The sequence below is a fragment of the Leucoraja erinacea genome, chromosome 2 (assembly GCF_028641065.1).
Source record: "Leucoraja erinacea ecotype New England chromosome 2, Leri_hhj_1, whole genome shotgun sequence".
NCBI lineage: Eukaryota > Metazoa > Chordata > Chondrichthyes > Rajiformes > Rajidae > Leucoraja > Leucoraja erinaceus.
In genome coordinates this window covers 97,973,475-97,996,474 of record NC_073378.1, presented here as the reverse complement: position 1 = coordinate 97,996,474, position 23,000 = coordinate 97,973,475, and the positions used below count along the sequence as shown (strand labels likewise).

At 43.6% G+C, this 23,000-nt stretch overlaps 1 protein-coding gene across 1 annotated transcript in view; it reads right to left on the bottom strand.

The window, feature by feature from the left end:
* The window catches only part of agmo (alkylglycerol monooxygenase), a 280,222-nt gene that overhangs the window by 204,596 nt on the left and 52,626 nt on the right, over positions 1–23,000 (bottom strand). The window lies entirely within an intron of this gene.

Here is a 23,000-nt window from a genome sequence, read left to right as displayed (position 1 = left end):
CGATAAAACTATACCATTTAAAATATAAAATGGTAAACTGTTAAATACCTCTATTTGCGGTTGTCCATATAAATGATAAACTTATCATGTTTAATGTTCATCCCTTCAGAAGAGATTGAAATTGCCCCCTATCTATTCTACTGCCTGAAAGCAGAGCTTGGTGATCCAATAATTATTAGATAGATGCATAGAACCATAGAAAATAGGTGCAGGAAGAAGCCATTTGAGCCTTCGAGCCCGCATCGCCATTTATTGTGATCATGGCTGATCATCCACAATCAGTAATCCATGCCTGCCTTCTCCCCATATCCCTTGATTCCGCTAGCCCCTAGATCTCTATCCAACTCTCTTTTAAATTCATTCAGTGAATTGGCCTCTACTGCCTTCTGTGGCAGAGAATTCCACATATTCACAACTCTCTGGGTGATATTTCAGGAAACTTCAGATGTTTCAGATACTTCAGGAAAGATCGAGTGTTTTCCTTAAATGCTTCAGATACTTCAGGACGCAACGAGTGTGTTCCTGAAAGGTGAAGCAATCTGACAGGCAGGCAGGAAAACATAAACTCCTTTTATTAAACAAAAAATAAAATCTTTACTACATCAAATCTTATTTCTGTTCCAGTTTGAGTTTGACGTTAAAAACCTAGCTTTCTCCAATAGCTCCACGAAATTCCATCAATAAAATAGTAGTCTTCCTGCTTTATGAAAATAGTCAGTTCCAGGAGCTACATTTAATTTTCCTTTTGGCAATTTAATTGATGTTCTATTGTGACGGGAAACAAATTGCAAAAATTAGAATGACTGTTTTATCCTCCAATAGGTTGAAATTTGGTTCAAATGTTCATGGAGGTTTATGGAGAATTCTGCAAGCATTTCCAATATTATCATTTCAAATTTCTTGGATTCATTTCTGGTCCATCTGATTCTGTTAAAATATAACTTTTGTTCTCTTACTTGCTTGAAAACCATCTTGTTTTGATATCCAGGACGTCAAGAGATACAAGGTTAGTGCGGGAATGAGGAACTAAGATAAAATGTGAATCATGATCTTATTGAAGTGCAAAGCAGGTCTCAAGGACTAAATTTATTCCTGCTTCTATTATATCCATGCATTATTTCACCTAGTATTTGCTTTGGATGCAAAATTTAACAACAATCCTATTATCAATCTTACCCCTTTATTAATCCTTCTTTCCACCTTAATCTGTATTTTAAAACTTGACAAGCTCATAATTTCCTCAATTCTACAAAAAAAAATTGAACTTAAATATTAATCTTCTTTCTCTTTGTCTGCACGGAGTGCCCACTGTGCTGATCATTTCCAGCTTTCTCCATTGTTTCAAATAGTTGTACTATTAGTTTTACCAGTTGTTGCTTTATTACCCATGATCAGCCATGATCACATTGAATGGCGGTGCTGGCTCGAAGGGCCAAATGGCCTGCCCCTGCACCTATTGTCTATTGTCTATTACTGGTTTTAATTTTGACATTTTGCTTCAGCTTGGTGTAAAATAATGATTCAACATTGAGCCTTTTAAATAATGAAACTCAAAAATTCATCTCTCTCTATAACTGTGGACAGTGAGCCTCGATGTGAGATACGTAGACCGGCACATTATCTCACTTCAGGTAGCCTAGGCATTCCCTCTCTCTCTCCGCCACCCAAGTCTCACTAGCTTCTCGTTTTCACCCAACAGCTAAAACAGCATGTTTCCTTTATCATCATTACTTTTTGCATATCTTTTATTCATTGTTCTTTATCTCTCTACATCATCGTCACTATCTCGCGTCTCCCTTATCCCTGAAGAATGGTCTCGACCCAAAATGTCACCCATTCCTTCTCGCCAGAGATGCTGCCTGTCCCGTTGAGTTAATCCAGCTTTTTGTGTCTATCTTCAGTAAATCGTGCTGTGGGAACCGGAATACTGACCTTAGATGCTGTCTGTGTGGAGTTGCACGTTCTCACTATGGGTGCTCCAAAATCCTTGCACATCCCAAAGGTGTGTGGTTTGTAAGTTAATTGGCCCCTAAAATTGCCCTGGTGTGTAGGGATTGGATGAGAAAGTGGGATAACATAGAACTAGTGTGACTAGGTGATCAATGGTCAGCATGGCCTCAGAGGGCCAAAGTGCCTGTCCTATCAATTTTTTTTTTAAATTCAATTTTCCCAAATGATTTAAAACAATTGAGGGAATTCTTTTCTCAACCAATACATTTCATTAACAAAGTCTTACCAGTTTCCATAGCAGTACAAGAGTTATTTTTTTGTGAATATTAGAAACCAATCACTTTAAGTAGCTCTAGTGTCTGGATAAATGTTTCACTAAAACAATAAGATTTCTAGAATAAACATAAGCTTACTACTTCCGGCTGAATTTAGGCTTGTTCTGGCTAGCTTTTCATTGGAAAAAGTCTTTTTTTTTTAGCCATAGAAGAATGACTGTATTCATCCCCAAGCTTCAACTAATCATATATCTAAATGCACTGTTATTAAACCCCTAACCTCTCATTGTAAAATAACTGCCATCATATTTTTTCTTTAGTAAACATGTTTTGAATCAGAAAGTGCAATTTTACCAAACCTGGTTACATCAGAACATGACAATCTTGTTAGCTTGACTGGATTGCTGCAAGTTTTATTTAAGAGTGCAATAGCTCTCCTTGATGTTCAGTTGAAAAAAGGAGTATTCATTGATTTAATGCCTAGTCCAGAAAAGGCTGGGGGAAAAAAACTGAAAATGATAACAGTGTTCCACAATTGAGACCAGGAGGGAAATAATTTAATTCCACAATTCTCTCATGTTTATTTTATGCGTTTCATATTTCCTCATAACACAAGAGGGCCTTTAGCCCAGCAAATATGTCAGTTCCGATCGAATGTTCCCATCAGTGCCATTCCTGCATTTCCCTTCAACCTATTCTGTATTACATGTTCATCAAACCCTCCATGATTATTCTGCTACTTACCTCCAGCAGAGGCAATTAACAATTACCAACCAACTAGCATGACTATGGGATAAGGGTGAAACCTGGGGAACCGAGGGGAAGGCCAGGCAGTCACAGGGAGAACCTGGAAATCACACAGAAAAAACAGTCGAATTTAAGTCACTGGAGTTCTGAAGAAGTAACATTAACCACTCTGCCACGATGCCACTCCTCATCTCCTAATCACTGATATGAATGTAAAGGGCATGTCCCACCTACGTGTCCTTGGCACGCAAATTACGCGACCTCGTGGTCGCGTTGAGCCGCGACGGTCCAGCGAAGGTCGCGCGCAACTTCATGCGCCCGAACAGCCGACTGGAGCGTGTGACGTCATTTGAAGATGGACGAAAAATGCCGGAATAACTCAGCAGGACCGGCAGCATCTCTGGAGAGAAGGAATGGGTGACGTTTTGTGTCGAGACTCTTCTTCAGTCTGAAAGAAGGGTCTTGACCCGAAACGTCTCCCATTCCTTCTCTCCAGAGATGCTGCCGGTCCTGCTGAGTTTCTCCAGTATTTTGTGACTATCTTCAATTTTCTTGGCCCCGCTCCGGAGTAGAAGTGGGGGCGGATCCGGACCACAACGGCCGTGAGTCCCAGGCCGAGTTCGGCGATCATTTGCCTGCTTCTGCTGCTGTTAGAGGTGAGCCTGTCCCACTTTGGCCGTCAGTTCCGCGACAGGCCGTTGGCCCACAAAGATTTTGTTCACTACAAAAATTTCGGAGCCCCGCGCGATGTCGCGCACAACTACATACCCCTCCGCGTTTCTCAGTGGGACCGGCCCCGCGCGGCCATACGATGCCCGTGCGCCTCAACGCGACCACGAGGTCGCGTAATTTGCATGCCAAGGACACGTAAGTGGGACAGGCCCTTACAGCCTCCCAATACCAAGCATCTGTCCTCAGACTTGAAAGGTACAATTTAAATGGGGTAGTTTTTGTAGAGCAAGGGGTAATTGCAAATTACAGAGGATAATTACAGATTCAATTGATGCGAGTATATCCATTCACGCAGGACTCCAGTTTTAAACCTTTATCTGAGAAGCACTGGTGTGCAGTCAACATTGGGCCATGGTTGCATGTTATCTGCTGCAGTAGCTGCATTTTACATTATCCTTATAGCTGGGTTTTATTAAGACTGTTAAACATCCTAAAAGAAAACACTTAAAATTACCAATGACAGCTCCAAAGTGGCTTTGAAAACTTATAAATTACAATAACAGTTCTAAAGCTGGAATTGCTTGGTTACACTGACACATACAAGTAATTCAAGCAGGATAAGTAATACGGTGTTGTGGAGAAAGAAATAAGTATGTTTAATTTGCATTTGAAAGGAAAGTAATGATGGCCCACAATGCAGTGGCCAGATGTACGAATTATTACCTGGAATGTAAAAGGTGGTCTTTGGATCAGCTACCACAACACAAGCAGCAAAACTTGTGGTATATTAAAAACTTAAGGAGGATAAATGTTTTTTCATAGCATGACGTCGAAGATCTGAACACAATCTTCGGGGAAGAAAATAATCAGAGTACAAAAGCTCACAGGGCTATAATATTTTATATTAAATAAATTGCAAGAAAAGGTGTTGACAGAATGCAGACATCTGAATTGGATTTCATCACTGCAAGCATTTTCTAAACTGCGTACCAGCTGGTCAGGAATTATCGTAAACATTTAGACCACCTGTGTGAGCTGAAGTGCAGGAAATTTGTGAACTAACAATTAGAATTTCACAACTGCATCCTGCTGCAATGGAATTTAATGACCACATCATGAAGAAGGTGCAGAAGAAATCCTGCAACTGGATTGAAACAATTCAAAGCAAAATACAATTTTGTCAGTGGAACTTGAGCGGGAGAGAGCTGTTACCTTACGGCCCCAGAGACCCGGGTTCGATCCTGTATGCAGTTTGTATGTTCTTCCCGTGACCGTGTGAGTTTTCTCCGTGTGCTTTGGTTTCCTCCCACACTGCGTAGGTTTGTAAGTTAATTGGCTTTGTTAAAAATTGTCCCTAGTGTGTAGGATAGTGCTAGTGTATTGTGGCCGTGCAGACTCTAGGCCGAAAAGCCTGTTTAAGTGCTGTATCTCAAATCTCTAAACTAAACAAATGTAAACTATTGAAGAAGCTTTCTTGTGTAAAGAATCATGGGTATCATGGCATAAATGTGAATCTGGGTTCACATTTCATTCCTTTTCTCCACTTGTCTTACAGTCCCTCATCTTCTTTTCATATCTAGCCTTTGTCGACCCATCTGCTCACTCATCGCCCCCTCACCCCGCCCCCTTTTCATGTATCCACCTATCACTTGCCAGGCTTTGTCCCGTCCCTAACTCTTTTCCAGGTTTCTCTCCTCCACTATAATCAGTTTGAAGGCCCGGCCAAAAAATCACCTGACCATGTCTTCCGGAAATGCTGCCTGACCCGCGGAGTTACTCCAGCACTTGGTGTTATTTACTGTAAACCAGTATCTGCAGTTCCTTGTCTTTAGGTTTGATGATGCTTCCACTACACCAATGATGGATAAAATCAAAGCACAGCAACTTCAACACAAGCTTCAGTACCCAGAGTCTGGCTAGACCTGACGAAACTAGATGGGTTTGATTTGGGTCAGATGAAGTTCTTATGCTGACAGAATAATTTGGATCAGCCAGGCTGTGACACGATATGCCATGTGAAACTGGATCAGTGAACACAATTTTCTTCTTACCACGAGAAGCCTTTGTTATTGATCAAAAACAATGTGCGTGCATTGTCATGTCTTTTATTCAGCTTCTCTGCAAATGCCTCGACTGAAAGATCATCAATTTTAAAGATGTTCCTCCACTGATGCTGCCTGACCTACTAAGCATTTCCAGCATTTTCCACTTTTATTATGAGAACTTGGGGAAGATTAAGGGGTCAGGTTTTAAGTTAATTTACAGTGGCTTGCAAAAGTTTTCATACCCCTTGAACTTTTCCACATTTTGTCACGTTACAACCACAAACGTAAATGTATTTTATTGGGATTTTATGTGATAGACCAACACAAAGTGGTGCATAATTGTGAAGTGGAAGGAAAATGATACATGGTTTTCAAATTTTTTTACAAATAAAAAACTGAAAAGTGTGGCGTACAAAAGTATTCAGCACCCCTGAGTCAATACTTTGTAGAACCACCTTTCGCTGCAATTACAGCTGCAAGTCTTTTGGGGAATGTCTCTACCAGCTTTGCACATCTAGAGACTGAAATTTTTGCCCATTCTTCTTTGCAAAATAGCTCAAGCTCAGTCAGATTGGATGGAGAGCGTCTGTGAACAGCAATTTTCAAGTCTTGCCAGAGATTCTCAATTGGATTTAGGTCTGGACTTTGACTGGGCCATTCTAACACATGAATATGCTTTGATCTAAACCATTACATTGTAGCTCTGGCTGTATGTTTAGGGTCGTTGTCCTGCTGGAAGGTGAACCTCCGCCCCAGCCTCAAGTCTTTTGCAGACTCTAACAGATTTTCTTCCAGGATTGCCCTGTATTTGGCTCCATCCATCTTCCCATCAACTCTGACCAGCTTCCCTGTCCCTGCTGAAGAAAAGCATCCCCACAGCATGATGCTGCCACCACCATGTTTCACAGTGGGGATAGTGTGTTCAGGGTGATGTGCAGTGTTAGTTTTCCGCCACACATAGCGTTTTGTATTTAGGCCAAAAACCTCAATTTTGGTCTCATCTGACCAGAGCACCTTCCTCCACATGTTTGCTGTGTCCCCCACATGGCTTGTGGCAAACTGCAAACGGGACTTCTTATGGCTTTTTTTCAACAATGGCTTTCTTCTTGCCACTCATCCATAAAGGCCCGATTTGTGGAGTGCACGGCTAATAGTTGTCCTGTGGACAGATCTCCCACCTGAGCTGTGGATCTCTGCAGCTCCTCCAGAGTTACCATGGGCCTCTTGGCTGCTTCTCTGATCAATGCTCTCCTTGCCCGGCCTGTCAGTTTAGGTGGACAGCCATGTCTTGGTAGGTTTGCAGCTGTGCCATATTCTTTCCATTTTCGGATGATGGATTGAACAGTGCTCTATAAGATGTTCAAAGCTTGGGATATTTTTTTATAACCTAACCCTGCTTTAAACTTCTCCACAACATTATCCTTGACCTGTCTGGTGTGTTCCTTGGGCTTCATGATGCTGTTTGTTCACTAATGTTCTCTAACAAACCTCTGAGGCCTTCACAGAACAGCTGTATTTATACTGAGATTAGATTACACACAAGTGGACTCTATTTACTAATTAGGTGACTTCTGAAGGCAATTGGTTGCACTGGATTTTATTTAGGGGTATCAGAGTAAAGGGCGTTGAATACTTTTGCACGCCACACTTTTCAGTTTTTTATTTGTAAAAAAATTTGAAAACCATGTAACATTTTCCTTCCACTTCACAATTATGCGCCACTTAGTGTTGGTCTATCACATAAAATCCCTATAAAATACATTTACGTTTGTGGTTGTAACGTGACAAAATGTGGAAAAGTTCAAGGGGTATGAGTACTTTTGCAAGCCACTGTAGCTCTTTACCCTGAGATATAACCAGACATTAGATAATTACACTAAATATCTTCTGGCCATATCTTAGCTTCGCAACTTCAGGAATCAGATTGGTAAAATAATAAGTTTACAGTTTAATCCCAGTTTACACAACTCGAAAAACGTGAAGTGATGCATTATGCATAAGACGAGAGGACAGGTAATCTAAATTTAACTCAGAATGCTACAGAGGTGCAACAATAGACTGATGCTCTCAAATATTTGCACATTGCAAGGAAAATTGTTATGACTTTCAGAAATTCAGTATTGGGTCAGGTACCAAATTCTAAGTAGCAGAATACAAAAGTAAGTGCTAAACTATTTGCAGGAGTTGATTGCCTCAATGCGGAGGGCCCGCCATCGGCTACGGGAGTCAAGATCATCCCGTCAACAGAGGGCTTGAGGCTCCCGACCACGGGAGAGCAAAGGGAAGAGATTGAACTTTTTTTCACCTTCTATCACAGTGAGGAATGTGGAGGAGTCACTGTGATGGATGTTTATGTTAAAATGTGTTTTGTGTGTTCCGTTGCTTTTTTATTTGTATGACTAACTTGGCAAATGAAAGTCCTCGTGTGTTGCAAAACATACTTGGCAATAAAGTATTATTGTGATTGTGAAAACACTGTTGTGGGCCCAGCTGGAGGACTGTCAAAATCAGGTTGCTATGCTTTGGAAAGATTGACACCGTGCTAAACAAAAGGGCACAGAGAGATTAACAAATGGTACCAGGGATGAAAGATTTCTGTTTTGTGGGCAATCTGGGTCTAAGGATGTCTTTTAAAAGGACTTTTAAAAATCAGGGAAAGTTAATGGGCGATTTAAGAGAGGCACTCTTAATAATGAGAGGTTTTATTGGAGTAGATAAAGAAACAATGTTTCCAATGACAGAAATGTAAGGCTCAGAACACACAAAGCTTGAACATAGACAATGAACCAGAGGTGACGCGTGTGAGAAAAAAACACAATAAATTGTAAAGTACATGGTTGTGAAATTAGAAAACCAGAAACAGTCACTGGAAAAAAAAACAGCCACAGATTTTCTCTTGCATGAAATATATAAATTTACATGGTGATCCTCATTTCACATCTTGGTGTTTATCATGGGCTGAATCCACAAAGAAATCTTGGACACTATAAGGCTTGAAATTAGTGCAATTAAACCAATTTTATAATACCTTGCATTAGATAGTGACAAATCCACACATTCTCCTTCAGTTACGGCATCACAATACGTAATCTGAATTTAGAACTGAATTGATGTTTGATTCATAAGTGTAATGTTAGTGGGGTTGTTACGTTTGTACGTACCTAAACCAATGGAGGCAGAAGTTCAAATCACAAAAATGTAATTCAATTTATGAGGACTTTGCCAGAACTCGAGGGCTTGAGCTATAGGGAGAGATCGGGCAAGCTAGGACTTTATTCAGGCCAAGGTGTGATCTTATAGAAGTGTCTAAAATCATGAGTGGAAGAGCGTGTGCATGCACAGATCATTTTACCCAGGATAGGAGAATCAAGAACCAGAGAACATAGGTTTAATGTGAGAGGAGAAAGTTTAATAGGAATCTGAGGGGTATATTTTTCACCCAGAAGGTGGTGAGTCTTTGGAATCAGCTGCCAGAGGAGGTTGGTATTGCAGGTACAACAACAACATTTAAAAGACACTTGGACAGATACACGGATGGGAAAGGTTTAGAGTGATAGGGACAAAATACAGGCATGTGAGACTAACTTAGATTGGCAATCTTGGTTGGCATGGACCAAAGGGCCCGTGTTCGTGTTGTATGAATTTATGACTAATTAAATAAAGCTTAAATTAAGAGGGCAGCATGAGTACCAGGTGACTATAAATCGCAGAAAGATGACAGAATGGAAGGAGCCTATTGGTATAGAAATCATAATGGATCTATGCAAATGCAAACTGTGTCTTCTACTCCTTGCTCTCTCCCCATATCAGGGACGAGCCGTGAGTAATTACTGGACTAACTAAAAGTCAGTCGACTTTTAAAAAATATTTTTAAAACGTGCATGCGCAGATTGGTCTCCTCTGCTGTAGGCATGTGCGTAGTTCACAGTGCAAAGGCAGGATTTCACCTGCCTCTATTGCCTGTTGTAAGTGAAGGCTTGAAGCAGTGTCCACGGCACGAGAGTTGACCATAGTTACGCGTATTATACGTAGTGCGGATGAAAGGCAGGGAGAATTATGCCTACCTAAGATCACATTAAAATAATAACCATTTATTAATAAATACTTCCTCTTCTTCTTTAGCCCTTTGCTCCTCTAGGGAGCACAGGCCATTGGCAATTGTCCTCCACCTCACTCAGCTGTTGGCAGTTCTTTCGAGATCTCCCCAGTTGAGCCACGCTCATACATTTCTGTCTGGTCACCTCTTCTCCAGCTGTTCCTAGGGAGACCTCTTTTCGATTTTCCTTGGGGGTTCCATTTCAGGTGGTGTTCGTGGTAGGTTTCCTGAAGATGTGTCCAATCCAACTCCATTTTCTCCTTCGAATTTGCAAGTCAATGGGCTCCTGGCTTGTTCGTTTCCACGGATCCACATTGCTTACTTTGTCTCCCCACCAGATGTTAAGTATTCTCCTAAGGCAGGTGTTAATGAATGTTTACAGCCTGTTTGAGGTGTGTTTTGGTGTTCTCCATGTCTCTGATCCATACAGCATCATCTGTTTCACATTTGAGTTAAAGATGAGTATTTTGGTGTTGATTGAGATGTGTTTGGAGCTGCTCGTATTGGTGGAAATGTGTCAGCCTCGATAACAATCAGCACGGGAGCACCTCAAGTCTGTGTGCTCAGCCCCCTGCTGTACTCAGTCTATACTCATGATTGCGTAGCCAGTCACAGTGCGAACTCCATCATCAGGTTCGCTGATGACACCACTGTTGTGGGACGTATCACTGATGGGGATGAGTCAGAATATAGAAGAGAGATCGAGCGACTGTCCATATGGTGCCAGCACAATAACCTGGCCCTCAACACCAGCAAAACCAAGGAACTGATTGTGGACTTTGGAAGGAGTAGGATGGGGACCCACAACCCAATTTATATCAACGGGTCGATGGTTGAAAGGGTCAAGAGCTTCAAATTCCTGGGCGTGCACATCTCTGAAGATCTTTCCTGTTCCGAGAACACTAGTGCAATTATCAAGAAAGCTCATCAGCGCCTCTACTTCCTGAGAAGATTACGGAGAGTCGGTTTGTCAAGGAGGACTCTCTCTAACTTCTACAGGTGCACAGTAGAGAGCATGCTGATCGGTTGCATCGTGGCTTGGTTCGGCAACTTGAGCGCCCTGAAGAGGAAAAGACTACAAAAAGTAGTAAACACAGCCCAGTCCATCATCGGCTCTGACGATCCCTTCCATCGAGGGGATTTATCTCAGTCGCTGCCTCAAAAAGGCTGGCAGTATCATCAAAGGCCCACAACATCCTGGCTACACACTCATCTCCCTGCTACCTTCAGGTAGAAGGTACAGGAGCCAGAGGACTGTAACAACCAGGTTCAAGAATAGCTACTTCCCCAGAGCCATCAGGCTATTAAACCTGGCTCGGACAAAACTTTGATTATTAATAACCAATTAACTGTTATTTGCACTTTATCATTTTATTTATTCATGTGTGTATAAATAAACATTGATCTGTTTTGTAGTAAATGCCTACTATGTTCTGTGTGCTGAAGCAAAGCAAGAATTTAATTGTCCTATCAGGAACACATGACAATATACTCACTTGAACTTGAGATCTTCCTGAGCATGTTAAACACCACCCTAGCCTTATTGAGTCTACTTTTTATGTCTGCCTCTGCCCCTCCGGTGATATCCACAACACTGCCTAGGTATGTGAATGTTTTTACCTCCTCTAGAGTAGTGCTGTGCATAAGGATAGGTTTGCTGGTTTTGGAGTGGATCCTCCGCAACATGCATGCATAGATTGGTCTCCGCTCCTGTGGGCATGCGCAGCACCTTGCACGCAGTCCACAGTGCAAAGGCAGGATTTCAGCTGCCTTTATTGCCCAATGTAAGTGAAGGCCTGAAGCAACATCCTCGGCAAGCGAGTTAAACATAGTTACATGTATTACGCGTAGTGGATGAAAGGCATGGAAGAATTATGCTTACCTAAGATCGATTATTAAAATAATAACCATTTAATAATAAATACTGAAATTAGTAAATGAATTGGAGATCTTTACCAATTATATTTAATAATTACCTTTTTATAATTTTAGTCAGGGTAGGCACTGCCCACCTTGCCTACCCTGATGGCACGTGCCTGCCCCATATCCTTGCACTGTATTTCAAAGGCATTTTATAACATAATAAAATCCTACCTTTTGCATCAATGCCAACCAACGAATGAAAACCGCTGACCTTACACAGGCTGCCAATATGCAGTTCTAGCCCAAACAACATAAATGTCTAGCTGAAAGGTGAATCACCAAGCAGCTTACTTTATGCATTAAAACCAAAACACCGTAGTTTCTACCTGGCAATAACATGCATCAGCAGGGTGCCAGTTGAAAATCTGTGCCATCTGCTTCTAAGAGATAAAGCACTGAAAGTGACAGTAAAACTCATCATTGGTGCCAAGTTCTCCCTCGCTGCGGGATACCAGAGGAATCATCTGCAGTACCAGCACAGGTCACAGATGGATGACTAATGTACATTTCAGCATGGCCAATACTTTCATTTCCTTTCCCACTAAAGTACAAAAGAACCATGCAGCTTAATCTTCACCTATGAGATTGTTAACAGGAGATGGAATATAGAAGGGGCAGATGGAATATAGTGTAGCAAAGTGTGGAGTCATCCATTTTGGTAGTAGGAATAAAGGTGCAGACTATTTTCTAAATGGGGAATCCGGAAATTGCAGATGCAAATGGACTTGGGAGTGCTGGTGCAGGATTCCCCAAATGTTAACCTGCAAGTCAAATTGGTAATAAACAAAGCAAACTCAATGCTAGCATTTATTTCAAGAGGACTTGTATACAAAAACAGGAATGTAATGCTGAGGTTCTATTAGGCGCTGGTAAGGCCGTATTTGGAATATTGTGAGCAATTTTGGACTTCATATCTGAGGAAGGATCTGCTGGCTCTGTACAAGATCCAGAGAGGGGTTTACAAGAATTATCCTAGGAATGAGTAAGTTAACACATGATGAGATTTTGTCGGCACTGGGCCTGTACTCGCTGGAGTTTAGAAGAATGAGGGGGGACCCAATTAAAATATACAGAATAGTAAAAGGCTTTGATACAGTGGATATGGAGAGGATGTTTCCACTAGTGGGATAGTCTAGGACTAGAGGTCATTCCCTCAGAATTAAAGGACATTCTTTTCGGGAGATGAGAAGAAATTTCTTCAATCACAGAGTGGTAAATCTGTGGAATTCTTGCCACAGAAGTCTGTGGAGGCCGTCAGTGGATATTTTTAAGGCAGAGATAGATAGATAGATAGATAGATAGATAGATAGATAGATAGATAGATAGATAGATTCTTGATTAATATAGGTGTCAAAGGTTATGGGGAGAAGGCAGGGGAATTGGGGTTAGGAGGGAGAGATAAATGAGCCATGATTGAATGGCGGAGTAGACATGATGGGCTGAATGGCCTAATTCTACTCCTATGACATGACCTTATGAGGCGAGATCTCAGCATCTACTCTCTCACGTATAAATGTTACAAGCGTTTGCCTCACCTTTCAAAATGTGGCAAACTCTGGTATTTATGAAGCTGGGGCAAAGTACAGAGAAATACTTATTTGCTCTCGGCACCTTTTTTATCGGTGCTGAATCAGCATTTTGAAATCCTCCCCACTGCATCATGTATTTGCAGAATGCCGTCAATGTTTTAAACCACCATTTTCCTTGACCAAACAAAACATACTCTTCAAAAGTGGTGTAGATCACGTGCAGGTAGATTAATTCAGTTTAGCTAGACTTTAGTGGGAAAGGAGATGAAAGTGTCAGCCATACTGAAATGTACTTTGTCATCCGTTTGAGACCAGTGCAGCAGGTACAGCACAAATATTGAGGGACAAAGGGCCCGTTCCCCTACTGTACTGTTCTATGTTATGGTTTGCAGCGTCCTCAGGGTATAATTAATAAGGAGAGCATTACCCATTGCATTCACAGTCCACGAACAAATGAAACTAGTCACATGTACCTATCTACCATAGACCATCCCACCCCATGTCCTGCCCTGTACTTGCCCTGCTACTGCAAAGTTTCTATCGGAAGGCACAAATCAGAACGAGGTTGGCCTCACAAAATACCCATTCTTTCTGTCAGAATCAAGCCATTTGCAAATTAATGCAAGCCAGTTGGATCAAAACTTGCAATTTTGGTTTAAGGTATATTTCTCTCTGCAACAAGACTCCTTCAAAGAAAGATACATCTTTCATTCTAAAGGATCTCGACCCAAAACGTCACCCATTCCTTCTCTCCAGAGGTGCTGCCTGTCATGCTGAGTTACTCCAGCATTTGGTGTCCACCTTCTTTCATTAACATGCTGTTTACAGACCATGCTGTACATAAAGTGGTCCTAAGCTTCCTAACTCAACATGTTGACCATCAATCAGAAAAAGGAACATTGTGTCTGTGTGATCGTGTGGCGTGCACAGCCTAAAGTTGTAGGACAACTTGTTCTATTTGATCTTCCATTTGAGCACGTCAAGTTGATTGCATTAGTCGAAACGTGAAGGTTGCAATCTCCCACCCCGTGTTTGTGTGATGGGACATGCAAAGGCCACCTCATCTTACTTTCACATTGCAAACACAGACAAATGCAGACAGGTGGGACTAACGTAGATGGGACATGTTGGTCGGTGTGGGTAAGTTGGGTCGAAGTGCCTGTTTCCACGCAGTACGACTCTACGAGGAGTATTGGCTCCAAACAGGTGAGCAGGGTAGTTAGCAGCTTAAATATGTTAGCACATGTGCAGAGTAACAGGCACATATTTCATGTGCAGAGAAAGATTGGCACAGATTTAACAGGCCAAGCAGCCTGTTTTGACATTCTGTGATCCAAACCCATTAAAGCCACGTTAAATGGTAAAACTGCTATGTTCTTTAGTGGCATTAAAAAAAGTTGATTAGAATAAAGAAAGGGTGTAATATAATTCTGTGAAGCACAAAACTACAGTTAAGGCGAGAATCATGACCCAGTTTGATGCAGAAGAAATGCAGCTTTATTAAATTAGAGACACAAGGAACTGCAGATGTGGGAATCTTGAGCAAAATGCAAAGTGCTGGAGGACAAAGGGTCCCGACCTGGAACATCGCAGATGCTGCCTGACACGCTGAGTTCATCCAGCACTTTGTGTTTCAATGAAAGGAAGGCATTTTGGAGGCTTTAACTTTATTGACCCACCTGACTAATCTATTGAATGTCAATCAATATGATTAGAAAAATGGGTAGTGGAGAGACTTTGCAATGGATACTATTTTCCAAATTAAAAGTGGACTGTATATAGTTCAAAAAACAAAGAATAACGATCATCCGGCAGCAGGATGCAAAATATCGCTGTGCTAACTCTTACAATGGGATGCATATCCCATTTTAGCATGGGAACACCACCACATTGGCCCAATAAAAGCAAGTCAAATAAACCTGGTTTTGTTTTATATTACTAGTACAGTGTCGTATGGATTCCATGGAATGACTCTCCTACAAGGAACAGCATATCTGCTCGTTTCCTTTCTTGTAGCACCAGGTTTTCACATGGCTTATTTCATCTCATCTACCTCAACAGCATTTCCTCGTTAGAGGTAGCCAGCTCTCCAATAAAAGGGCCTTTTGATAAAATGGTTTTAATAAAATGAGGGAAGCCAAAAATCTTTAAACAGCAAATTTCCCAGCTGCAAAGTGGAGTTAACCTGAAGCTGTTTTAATTTCAGTTTTATATCCTGTCAGGTGCAAAGATTTAGCACAGACGTCCAATTAATTGCCCAGCCAGCCAGCTACAAACCATTACTACAGATGTTTCAAGCAATTACCCTGTAAGGTTACTGTTGACCATAATGTAATAAAAAATGATTGTGCCTAATTTATATGAAACAAATAGCTGTGCTCTATTCACAAACTGTAAGAATATTATAAAGGTCTGACCGACCTTCTTTCTCACATGTGCAGATCTCATTTCCTTGTTCAATTGGAATTCTGGTCACTTCTGTATTGTTACAGTGTTTTTTGCATGTCCTGGAAAATGTGCTGCATAGAATACAGCATGAAGCTAAAGTGAATGAAGTTCCTTCTGTTAATGAATTTAATGAAACAGCACAAGAACAAGAAACATTGGCCTTTCCACTGAAACTGTCAATGAGAAATTGCAACCCTCTGCAACCTCCAACATCTGCACTCAATAATTTACTGGACCAGATGGACCTCACCATCAGTACAATTTCTGACTAATTATTATTTTATTACACACGGACTGCGTTTAAGTTGGAGGTAAAAGTTTCTGGACAAATGCAAGGGAAATCTTCAAGTGTAACAAAAAAGCCCACCTCTGCCCAACAAGAACATCACCACCAATTTCCATCCTGCACTCAAATTCACTTGGGCAATCTCAGACACCTCCCTCCCCTTTCTTGATCTCACAGTCTCCATCACAGGAGATAGACTTATCGACTAACATATATTACAAACCCACTGACTCCCACAACTATCTCAACTGCACTTCTTCCCACCCTGCTTCCTGCAGAAATTCCATGCCCTACTTTGAATTCCCCCGTCTACGTCGAATCTGTGCCCAAGATGAGGTATTCCATGCCTCATTCTTTAGGGAACGGGGGGTTCCCCTCTCCCATCCCATCACACGTGTCTCCTCAGTACCCCGCTGCTTTCCTCTTGCACCCCCTTCCCCTAGTCGCTACAGAGACAGAGTCTCCCTACTTTTCACCCCATCAGCCATCGCATACAACACATCATCCTCTGTCATTTTCGCCATCTCTAACGGGATCCCACCACTAGCCACATTTTCCCATCTCCACCCCTTTCCGCCTTCTGCAGAGACAGTTTCCTCCACAACTCTCCGGTTAACTCATCCTTTCCCACCCAAACTACCCTCTTCCCAGTTACCTTTCCCTGCAACTGCTGGAGATGCAACACCTGTCCCTATACCTCCTCCCTTGACAGTCCAGGGACCCCAACAGTTCTTTCAGGTTCGGCAGAGGTTCACTTGCACCTCCTCCAACCTCATCTACTGTATCCGTTGTTCAAGATGCAGACTCTTATACATCAGCGCGACCAAACATAGACTGGGCGATCACTTCGCAATTCGAGAGAATTGGTCTCTGCATTTTGCCGACACCAACGAGACCCTGTTCATTTGAATGAGTCGCTGACCTTGCCTGAAAAGGCGAATTAAGGCGGGGTTTTTTTTTGCTTTACTTTATCTTAATGACTTAACTTAAAAATATAGAACTGCATAGCACAGGAACAGATCCTTCAGCCCACAATATATTTGCCACCTGTGTGAAGTTCACATGTTCTCCCTGTGACCACATTGGTTTCCGCCAGGTGCTCCGGTTTCCTCCCGCATCCCAAAGACGTGCAGGTTTGTAGATCAATTGACTTCTGTAAAAAAAATGCCCCTAACGTAAATGAAGTGGCTGGAAAAGTGGAAAAATCTGGAACAAGTGTGAAAGGGTGAACAACGGTCATTGGTGTCGACTCATCTGGGCCAACGAGCCTGCTTCCATCTGGGCCAACGAGCCTGCTTCCAAGCTATATCCCTACATAAATTATGTTCTTGCCCATCTGGGTTCTCTCAAATAAAGCAAACACATTTGAACCATACAAGGAAGGTGTTGCATTGAGGATAGGAAACTAGTGGTGACACAGTGGCGCAGCGGTAGAGTTGCTGCCTTGCAGCGCCAGAGACCCGGGTTCAATCCTGACTACAGGTGCTGTCTGTACAGAGTTTGTACATTCTTCCTGTGACTGCATGAGTTTTCTGGGGTGCTACAGGTTTCTAGGGTAACCGGCTTCTCTAAATTGCCCCTAGTGTGTAGTATGTGAAACTGAGATAACATGGAAGTGGTGTTTGGGTGATCATTGGTCAACATGGACTCAGTGGACAGAAATTCATGTTTACACGCTGCATCTCAAAACTAAACTAAACGGAGAAAATAGGCCTAACTTCAACTAACAGTGTATGCAGTGGAAGGTGCAGCACTGGGAGATAGCACTGCTGCTCTGTTTCTGCCCAAAGACTCAAAAACTATCTGCCCCCTTATCCTTCCAACCATGGTCACTTTTGCTATCAATTTTCATTTGTCAAATGTAATTATGCAAGTTGTTACAGGCACCTCATGTTTTACGCAGGTGTTACGTGCTGGAAAAGCAGCACGTAATTCACAAGGGCACATTAAAAACATCCACGCAACAGGCTGAATCACCTGCAGCTCAACACTGACAAGTCTAAGCAGTCGATGGTGGACTTTAGGAGGAGAGGAACACCCCTGCCCCTGTCTCCATCAATGGTGTGGATGTGCAGTTTATCAGAGAGTGTTCCTGGACAAACTGCACTGGTCCAGGAACGCAGATGCCCTGTACAAGAAGGGACAGAGCTGCCTGTACTTTTTAAGAAGGCCCCGCTCCTTCAACGTCTGCAGTGGTGGTAGACAGTGCCATCTTCTTCGCTGCCGTGTGCTGGGGCAGCAGGGCAAAGGCTGCAGACGCCAATAGGATCAACAAACTCATCAGGAAGGCCGACTCCATCCTGAAGGCGGAGTTGGATTCATCGGAGGTGGTCTTGGACAATACATCCTAGACAATACAGCTCGCCTCCTCCATGACACATTAGTCAACTGAGTACCTGCAGCAAATGGCCTGTTCCTGTGCTGTACTTTTTCTAAGTTCTATGTTCTAATCCTTCCTTACTGCATTCACATGTCACGAGACTTGACAAAATGTGCACTTACCTTAGCAATTCACAGTTCAATGATTCCTATTTTTTCAATTAACAAAAGAATTTTTAGTTGAACTCCAAATGACTATCATAGTGAGTAACTCAGTGGGTCACTTCAGCTTTTAATGTCTACTAGACTAAGCGAGACCCATTGGGTCTCAGTCACACGGGAGGCCTGGTCCCCCAACGCAGCCCATTCCTCAATGCAATATTCCATCACTCATCTGTTCCATTAACGCAACCCGTTCCCCCAATGCATCATTTCACCATTCACACATAGCCCCGCGGCTTATTTACCCTCATCCCCGAGCACTACCTCCCCCTCCTCTTCATGTGTGGGAGTGGAGGAGCGTGGGTGGGAGGGAAGGAGGGGTGTGTGTGGACAGGGAAGTGTAAGGGGAGAGGGTGGTCTGGGGGGAGGGGGGGTGTGGGGGAGGAGGTGTCGGGGGGGGGGATGGGGGGAGGGGATGTGGGGGAGGGGGGGGGTGGGGGAGGTGGGTGCGTGCGGGGGTTTGGCGGGGGGGGGGGGGGTTGTTTATGTGGACAGGACGGGTGTGAGGGGGAGGAGGAATGTTGGAGGGGGGTTGTTTTGGGGGAGGGTGTGTGTTTGGGAGGGAGGTGTGTGTGTACGGGGGGGTGAGGGCGGGGTGGTTGTGGAGGGGGGAGGGGTGTGTGAGTGCGGGGGTGTGGTGTGTGTGGGGCCAGGGTATATGGGGGCGGGGGGTGTGGGGGTGGGGTGTGTGTGGGGGGGGCGGGGGGGGGGGGGGGGGGGGTAGGAGTTGTAGGGGGAGAGGGGTGTATGGGCGCGGGGGAAATGAGCTCGGAGAAAAGACCAGGAAAGAGCCGTGGGGGAGAGGGGGGCATCATGGGGGAGGGCCAGCGAGGGGGACCAGAGAGGTAGTGGCTGGAATTGGCAGTACGATGGGGACTCACAACGGGTGCTGGTCGCTGGTCGTTCTCCTCCACCGGGATCAGAGTCTCTGCTTTCCGTATGGCAACATTTCCGACTGCAGGCTGGGCTGGGTCTCTGACTCAGGGCTGGGTCGGGTCTCCGAAGCTGGGCTGCTGCTTGGGGCGGGGCTGCTTCGGGTCCCTCCGAAAGTCCGGTTGGAAACCTCCGCCGGTCACCCTCAGCTCCAGTAAAGACGCTATGGCGCAGGAAGGGGCAGACCGTCCCGGGGAGATACAGGCAAAGAGACTAATCTGCGTGGTGCCGTCTGAAAGGGGAAGAGATCGATCTGCGCACGTGTGGTTTTTAAGATTTTTAAACCTCGCTAACTTTTACGACATTCAACCGATCGGAACGAAGCGGCGCACAGGCAGCACAGGAGAACGGTGAGTGAACTGGCGAGGAATCGTAGCGCTATGGCGAACCGTTTTTGTGTAAATAGAAAGACCACCAAATTGGAAGATAACAAGATTAGAGTTCTAGTTATAGACAATAGACAATAGGTGCCGGAGTAGGCCATTCGGCCTCTCCAGCTGGCACCGCCATTCAATGTGATCATGGCTGATCATCCCCAATCAGTACCCCATTCCTGCCTTCTCCCCATATCCCCTGACTCCGCTATCTTTAAGAGCCCTATCTAGCTCTCTCTTGAAAGTATCCAGAGAAGCGGCCTCCACCGCCCTCTGAGGCAGAGACTTCCACAGATTCAAGATTCAAGAGAGTTTATTGTCATGTGTCCCAGATAGGACAATGAAATTCCTGCTTTGCTTCAGCACAACAGAATACGGAAGGCATGAATACAGAACAGATCAGTGTGTCCATATACCATTGTATAAATATATACACACATGAATAAATAAAACAGATAAAGTGCAAATAAACAGATAATTTTCAGAGTTTTGTTTGAATTGAGTTCAACAGCCTGATGGCTGTGGGGAATAAGCTGTTTCTGAAACTGGACGTTGCAGTCTTCAGGCTCCTGTACCTTCTACCTGAAAGTAGCGGGGAGATGAGTGTGTGGCCAGGATGGTGTGGGTCCTTGATGATGCTGCCAGCCTTTTTGAGGCAGCGACTGCGATAGATCCCCTCGATGGTAGGGACTCACAACTCTCTGTGAGAAAAAGTGTTTCCTTGTCTCCATTCTAAATGGCTTACCCCTTATTCTTAAACTGTGGCCCCTGGTTCTGGACTCCCCCAATATCGGGAACATGTTTCCTGCCTCCAAGCCCTTAACAATCTTATATGTTTCAATAAGATTCCCTCTCATCCTTCTATACTCCAGAGTGTACAAGCCCAGCTGCTCTATTCTCTCAGTATATGACAGTCCCGCCATCCCGCGAATTAACCTCGTAAACCTACGCTGCACTCCCTCAATCGCAAGAATGTCCTTCCTCACATTAGGGGACCAAAACTGCACACAATACTCCAGGTGTGGTCTCACTATGGCCCTGTACAACTGCAGAAGGACCACTTTGCTCCTATACTCGACCCTTCTTGTTATAAAGGCCAACATGCCATTTTCTTTCTTCACTGCCTGATGTACCTGCATGCTTACTTTCATAGACTGATGAACAAGGACCCCCAGATCCCGTTGTACTTCCCCTTTTCCCAACTTGATGCCATTTAGATAGTAATCTGCCTTCCTGTTTTTGCTACCAAAATATAACCTCACATTTATAACCATATAACCATATAACAATTACAGCACGGAAACAGGCCATCTCGGCCCTACAAGTCCATGCCGAACAAATTTATCCATATTGAACTTAATCTGCCATGCATCTGCCCACTCCCCCAACCAGTCCAAGTCACCCTTCATTCTCATAGCATCCTCCTCACAGTTCACACCCAGCTTTGTGTCATCTGCAAATTTGCTAATGTTACTTTGAATCCCTTCATCCAAATCATTGATGGATATTGTAAATAGCTGCTATCCCAGCACCGAGCCTTGCGGCACCCCACTAGTCACTGCCTGCCATTCTGAAAGGGACCCGTTAATCCCTACTCTTTGTTTCCTGTCTGCCAACCACTTCCCTATCCATGTCAGCACTCTACCCCCAGCATATAGAACATTGGAAAATTATCATCAATGCATCCACGATTTCTCAAACCACTTCCTTAAGTACCCTGGGATGCAGACCATCAGGCCCTGGGGATTTATCAGCATTCAGTCCCATCAGTCTACCCAACACCATTTCCTGCCTAATGTGGATTTCCTTCAGTTCCTCCTTCACCCCAGATCCTCCGGCCATTACCATATCAGGAAGATTGTTTGTGTCCTCCTTATGTATAGATAGATCTTTGGTTTTAACCAGCATCTGCAGTTGTTTCCCCACACATAGCACTAATAATAACTTTCAGTCTGCAGTGGCTTGGAAGTATCCATTCTGTCACTTTAATTCCTAATCCCATTCCCACTTTTTCCAGTCTATCTTTGCCCTCCTCCACTGTTCCAACAAAGCCAAGCTCGAGAAAAAGCATTGACTTTTCCACGTGGCATACTGCAGCTCTAAAAACGTAATGTTGTCTTCAACAATTTAAAATAATCAGCCATTCCATTCTCTCTCATTTCCAGCATTCAATTTGTTTCTCTTCTTTCACTCTGCCGGTATTTTAGTTTTCATTTGTTTTTTTCCTTTTCTCACCTCCTCCACATCTGGCACCAACACCATTTGCTATAATCCGGATGCCTGTCCGATGACATAACTTCCTTTTTGTTCTCTCTGCCCCCCCCCCCCCCTCCCTCCCCCCCCCCCTCCCCCCCTGTTCTGAAATTTAAAATGTATTCCTTATTTTTTTACAGTTCAAAAGCAATCAACCTGAAACGTTAGATACATTTCTCTCTCCACAACTGCTGCCTGGCTTGTTATTCTATCATTTTCTGATTTTATGTCAGATTTGCAGCAACTGCAGGGTTTTCAGTTTCAGTTCAGTCTAGTTTATTGTCATGTGTACCGAGGTACAGTGAAAAGCTTTAGTTGCGTGCTAACCAGTCAGCAAAAAGACAATACATGATTACAATCAAACCATTTACATTGTATAGATACCTGATAAGGGAATTACATTTAGTGCAAAGTAAAACCAGCAAAGTCCGATCAAAGATAGTCCGAGGTATCTCCGTTGCTCCAAGTTGGGAGGTGCCAGAGCTCCCAGCTGTCACGTGACTGCTGTATTGACAGTGGGAGGTTTTGCACTTCAAGAACTCTACCTGGTCTGCCACGTAAGTAAGGAAAGCATGGGGGAAGGGTGGATTTGCCTCTTTCCTTTTGTCGGGATGCCCACCATGTGATCATCGGCACCAATTAACCCCCATGTGGTGAGTAGCACCAGGTCACTCACCACGAGGTGCAGGCTGACCAAAGGGCCAACAATCACATCACATGGCGTTTTTTACGCAACAAGGATAATGCTAGCATATATTTCAAGATTACTAGTATATAAAAATAGGGATGTTATGCTGAGGCTTCAGAAATCACTGATCAGACTGCATTTGGGGTATTGTGAGCAGTTTTGGAACCAATATATCTTTGAAAGGATGTGCTGGCATTGGAGAAGGTCCAGAGGAGGTTTATGAGAATGATCCCAGGAATG